The sequence below is a fragment of the Aegilops tauschii genome, chromosome 2 (assembly GCF_002575655.3).
Source record: "Aegilops tauschii subsp. strangulata cultivar AL8/78 chromosome 2, Aet v6.0, whole genome shotgun sequence".
Classification (NCBI taxonomy): Eukaryota; Viridiplantae; Streptophyta; class Magnoliopsida; order Poales; family Poaceae; genus Aegilops; species Aegilops tauschii.
In genome coordinates this window covers 369,639,607-369,645,863 of record NC_053036.3, presented here as the reverse complement: position 1 = coordinate 369,645,863, position 6,257 = coordinate 369,639,607, and positions in this window count along the sequence as shown.

The window sequence follows — 6,257 nt, the reverse complement described above, 5'->3', positions numbered from 1 at the left end:
CCCCGCTCGATGAGCCTGAAAATCCCGAAGCTTTGACTTTGGACCTTCTCCTCGGCCCCGTCTCCGGGTTGATCCTTATCTCGGATCTGGCTTTGAGCTCGGACCCTATAATATAACATCGTTCAAAAACCAGGAGTCAGCCTTGGCCGAACACACTCCCTACGCTAACATACCAGAGTCTATCTCTGAAATACGCTGGAATACGGATCCGGACGACCTCTCTCTATTAAACGAGACGCTGGCTCGGATCCAGACATTGAACATTACGGATGAACCACCCTGGACCTATGCTCGGATCGGTCTTGAGGTAGGCCATAGGGAATTTTACGTCCCACCCACCACCCACTTAGTAGCCACTATCAAAGATTTAACCGACATGCTAGACTACGCTTCTGAAGAGGCCGACGACATGGATGAATATGTCGACGCCAGGGCTTATACTGCTACTACCCCTCCCACCACTGGCCCACCTCCACCTACGACGTCTATATGGTGGACACTCCCAATGATAAGGGCGATGGCACCACTGGGAAAAATGGAGGCACCCCCCCCCCCCCAGAAAGGATGGTGATAAGCCTGGCGAGAAGCCGCCCAAACGCCAACATCAACCCTGATGATCCAAGGGGCTTAAGGGCAAGGAAAGCAACATGGGCACTGGAGAAAATGATCCCTGGACAATGTGGAAGACCTCGACGACCCTATCGCCCCCGAACAACAGCTCGATGACTCGAAGGGGTACAAGGATCAGTATAATCTCGAGGACCTCAATGACTCGGAGGACAGCTGATACGTCCATTTTGCATCATGTTTTCCTACTATTATTTATAGTGTTTTTATGCATTATTACACTTTGGGGAGTAATTCTAATGCCTTTTCTCTCATAATATGCAAGGTTTACACAAAGAAGGAGAATACCAACAGCTGGTTCTGGACCTGAAAAAAGCTATGTGAGAGATAGCTATTCTGCACATCTCCAAATGAGCTGAAATTTTACGGAGAATTATTTTGGAATATATAATAAATATTGGAGAAAATAACTACTAGAAAGGGCCACCCAGGTGACCACAAGATACCAGGGCGCATCAGCCCCTCCAGGCGCACCCTAGAGGGTAGTGGGCCACCTGGCCCACCTCTGGTGCCCATCTTCTGGTACATAAGGTCTTTTGACCTAGAAAAAGTAAGGAGAGGACTTTCGGGACGGAGCGCCGCCGTCTCGAGGCGGAACTTGGGCATGAGCACTTTTGCCATTCGGTGGAGCAGTTCCGCCAGGGGAAATTCCCTCCAGGAGGGGGAAATCGAAGCCGTCACCATCACCAACAACTCTCTCATCTTTGGGAGGCCAATCTTCATCATCATCTTCAACAACATCTCATCTCAAACCCTAGTTCATCTCTTATGTTCAATCATTTTATCAAAACCTTAGATTGGTACGTGTGAGTGACTAGTAGTGTTGATTACATCTCATACTTGATGCTATATGGTTTATTTGGTGGAAGATCATATGTTCAGATCCATTATGCTATTTAATACTGGTACCCCTCAGATCTTTAGCATGAATATTATTTGTGAGTATTTGCCCTTGTTCTTGAGGCCACGGGAGAAGTCATGTTGCAAGTAATCATGTGAATTTTGTATTCGTTCGATATTTTGATGATATGTATGTTGTGATTCCCTTAATGGTGTTATGTGAACGTCGACTACATGACACTTCACCATCTTTGGGACTAAGGGAATGCATTGTGGAGTAGTTATTAGATGATGGGTTGCTAGAGTGACAAAATCTTAAACCCTAGTTTATGCGCTATTTCGTAAGGGGCTGATTTGGATCCATATGTTTAATGCCATGGTTAGATTTTATCTTAATACCTGTTTCGTAGTTATGGGTGCTTGTGAGGGGGTTAATCATAAGTGGGAAGCTTGATCAAGTAAGAACAACACCCAAGCACCGTTGCACAAATATCAAATTGTCAGAGTAGCGAACGGGAATCAAACCAACATGATGAAAGTGACTAGATGAAATTCCCGTGTGTCCTCAAGAACGTTTTACTTATTATCTGAGACCGTTCCTGCCTATCCTTTGCTACAAAAAGGATTGGGCTACCTTTCTGGACTTATTGTTACTATTTTTACTTGTTACTTGTTACAATTTATCTTGCTATCAAACTACCTGTTACCGACAATTTCAGTGCTTGCAGAAATTAGCTTGGTGAAAACCACTTGTTATTTCCTTCTGCTCCTCGTTGGGTTCAACACTCTTACTTATCGAAAGGATTACGATTGATCCCCTATACTTGTGGGTCATCAAGAATCTTTTCTGGCACCATTGCCGGGGAGTGATGCGCTCTTGGTAAGTGGAAATTGGTAAGGAAAAACCTATACTATCTGCTGAAATTTACTGTCACCTATTACTATGGAAGTCAATCCTTTGGGTTTTTTTTCCGGGGTATCTTCATCTTGAACGGAAACACAAAGAGTTGCCCCTCAACCTACTACACCTACTGAAAATATTAGTTATGAAATTTCTTCGGGTATGATAGAGAAACTGCTAGCTAATCCTTATGCAGGAGACATAACGAAGCATCCCGATATGCATTTAATACATGTGCATGAAACTTGTGGATTTTTTAAGCTTGAGTTTACCCGGAGATGAAGTTAAGAAGAAGGTTTTCCCTTTATCTTTGGGGGGGGGGGGGAAGCATTGACATGGTATAGGCTATGCGATGATATTGGATCATGGAATTGGAATCGATTGAAATTGGAATTTCACCAAAAGTTTTATCCTATGCATCTAGTGCATCATGATCAGAAATATACATATACATATATATATATATATATATATATATTAATTTTTGGCCTCGAGAAGGAGAATGTACCGCTCTAGCTTGGGGGAGGCTCAAGTGGATGTTATATTCATGCCCCAATCATGAGCTCTCAAGAGAAATTATTATTCATAATTTTTATGCTCGGCTTTCTCGTAATGATCAATCCATGCTCGATACTTCTTGTGTTGGTTCCTTTATGAGGAAGAATATTGAATTTAGGTGGGATCTTTTAGAAAGAATTAAACGCAACTCTGAAGATTGGGAACTCGACGAAGGTAAAGAGTTAGGTATAAGCTTGAGTTTGATTGTGTTAAATCTTTTATGAATACCAATGCTTTTCACAGGTTTAGCACTAAATATGGACTTGACTCTGAGATGGTAGCCTCTTTTTGTGAATCATTTTCTACTCAGGTTGATCTCCCTAAGGAGAAGTGGTTTAAGTATCATCCCCCTATTAAAGAACCGGTTATAGTTAAAGATGAAACTATCATTTACAATGTTGATCCAGTAGTTCCTGCTGCTTATATTGAAAAACCACCTTTCCCTGTTAGGATAAAGGAACATGGTAAGGTTTCAACAGTGGTTCACAAAAGTAATATTAGAGCACCGAAACCCTTTGTACAGATTAAAGTAGAACCTAGTGTTGCTATGGTTAAGATCTCTTGGTCAAAAATATTGATGGGCATGTTATTTACTTCTGTGATGAAGCAGCTAGATTTGCCAAACCCGACACTAAATATAAGAACAAGGCTGTTGTTTGCATGCCTGTTGTCTCAACTAAAATAGGAGATCATTGCTATCATGGCTTGTGTGATATGGGTGCTAGTGTTAGTGTTATTCCTTTTGCACTACCAAGAAATTATGAATGATATAGCACCCGCTAAAATAGAAGATATTGATGTCACTATTAAACTTGCTAATAGAGATACTCTCACACCACTTGGGATTGTTAGAGATGTTGAAGTCTTGTGTGGAAAAATAAAATACCCTACTAATTTTCTCGTTCTTGGTTCCCCACAAGATGATTTTTGTCCCATAATTTTTGGTAGACCCTTCTTGCTAAGATAAATTGCCATAAAGAAATAGTCAATGTCAATTTTGGTGATGTGTCTCATGAGTTTAATTTCTATTAGTTTCGTAGACAACCTCATGATAAAGAATTACCTAGTAAGGATGAAATAATTGGTCTTGCTTCTATTTCCGTACCTCCTACCGATCCATTAGAACAATATTTGTTAGACCATGAAAATGATATGCACTTTCGTGAAAAAAATGAAATAGATAAAATTTTCTTTGAACAACAACCTCTCCTTGAACACAATTTTCCTATTAAAACTCTAGGAGGTCCTCCTCCACTTAAAGGTGATCCTGTGTTTGAATTAAAGCAATTGCCTGACACTCTGAAATATGCTTATCTTGATGAAAAAAAGGTATATCCTGTTATTATTAGTGCTAACCTTTCAGGACACGAAGAAGAGAGATTATAAAAAATTCTAAGGAAGCACCGTGCTGCTATTGGACATACTCTTGATGATCCTAAGGGCATTAGTCCCACTCTCTGTCAACACAAGATTAATATGGAGCCCAATGCTAAACCCATTGTTGATCATCAGTGATGATTAAATCCTATGATGAAAGAGGTGGTAAGAACTGAGATACTAAAACTTCTGGAAGCAGGTATAATCTATCCCATAGCTGATAGTAGATGGGTAAGTCATGTTCATTGTGTCCCTAAGAATGGAGGTATTACTGTTGCTCCTGGTGATAAAAATGAGCTTATCCCACAAAGAATAGTGACTGGCTATAGAATGGTAAATGATTTCAGAAAATTAAACAAAGCTACTAGAAAAGATCATTACCCTCTGCCCTTCATTGATCAAATGCTAGAAATATTATCAAAGCACACACACTTTTGTTTTCTTGATGGATATTCTGGTTTGTCTCAAATACCTGTTTCACAACCTGATCAAGAGAAAACCACCTTTACTTGCCCTTTTGGAACTTATGCTTATAGACGTATGCCCTTTGCTTTATGTAATGAACCTGCTACCTTTCAAAGATGTATGACTGCTATATTCTCTGACTTTCATGAAAACATTGTTGAGGTTTTCATGGATGATTTCTCCGTTTACAGAACTTCTTTTGATGATTGCTTGAGCAACCTTGATTGAGTTTTGCAGAGATGTGAACAGACTAATCTTCTCTTGAATTGGGAGAAGTGCCACTTTATGGTGAATGAAGGTATTGTTTTGGGGCATATAATTTCTGAGCGAGGTATTGAGGTGGATAAAGCTAAAGTTTATGTAATTGAGAAAATGTCATGTCCTAAAGACATTAAAGGTATTCATAGTTTCCTTAGTCAAGACGGTTTCTATAGGAGGTTTATTAAAGACTTCTCTAAAATTTCTAGGCCTCTTACTAATCTTTTATAAAAGGATGTTCCATTTGTTTTTTATGATGATTGTGTAGAAGCCTTTGAAACACTTAAGAAAGCCTTAACTTCTGCACCTATTGTTCAACCACCTGATTGGAACTTGCCTTTTGAAATTATGTGTGATGCTAGTGATTATGCAGTTGGTGTTGTTCTAGGACAAAGAGTTGATAAGAAATTAAATGTTATCCATTATGCTAGTAAAACTCTAGACAGTGCCCAAAGAAATTATGCTACTACTAAGAACAAATTTTTAGCATTTGTGTTTGCTTGTGACAAATTCGGATCTTACACTGTTGATTCCAAAGTAATTGTTCACATTAATCATGCTTCTATAAAATATCTTATGGAAAAGAAAGATGCTAAACCTAGACTCATTAGGTGGGTTCTCTTGCTACATGAATTTGATTTACATATTACTAATAGGAAAGGAGATGAGAACCCCGTACTTGATAACTTGTCTAGGTTAGAAAATATTCTTGATGACCCACTACATATTGATGATAGCTTTCCTAATGAACAATTAGCTGTCATAAATGCTTCTCATAATACTCCTTGGTATGTTGACTATGCTAATTATGTCGTTGCTAAATTTATACCACATAGTTTCACATACCAAGAAAAGAAAAAAATCTTCTATGACTTAAGACATTACTTTTGGAATGACCCACAGATTTATATAGAAGGAGTAGATGGTATTATTAGACGTTGTGTACCTGAGCATGAACGAGAACAAATCCTACAAAAGTGTCACTCCAAAGCCTATGGAGGACATCATGGAGGAGACAAAACCGCGCATAAGGTATTACAATCTGGTAATTATTGGCCCACTCTTTCCAAAGACGCCCGTAAGTTTGTCTTATCTTGCGATGAATGCCAAAGAATTGGTAATATTGGTAAGCGTCAGAAAATGCCTATGAATTATTCACTTGTTGTTGAACCATTTGATGTTTGGGGCTTTGATTATATGGGACCTTTTCCTTCCTCTAATGGGTATACAC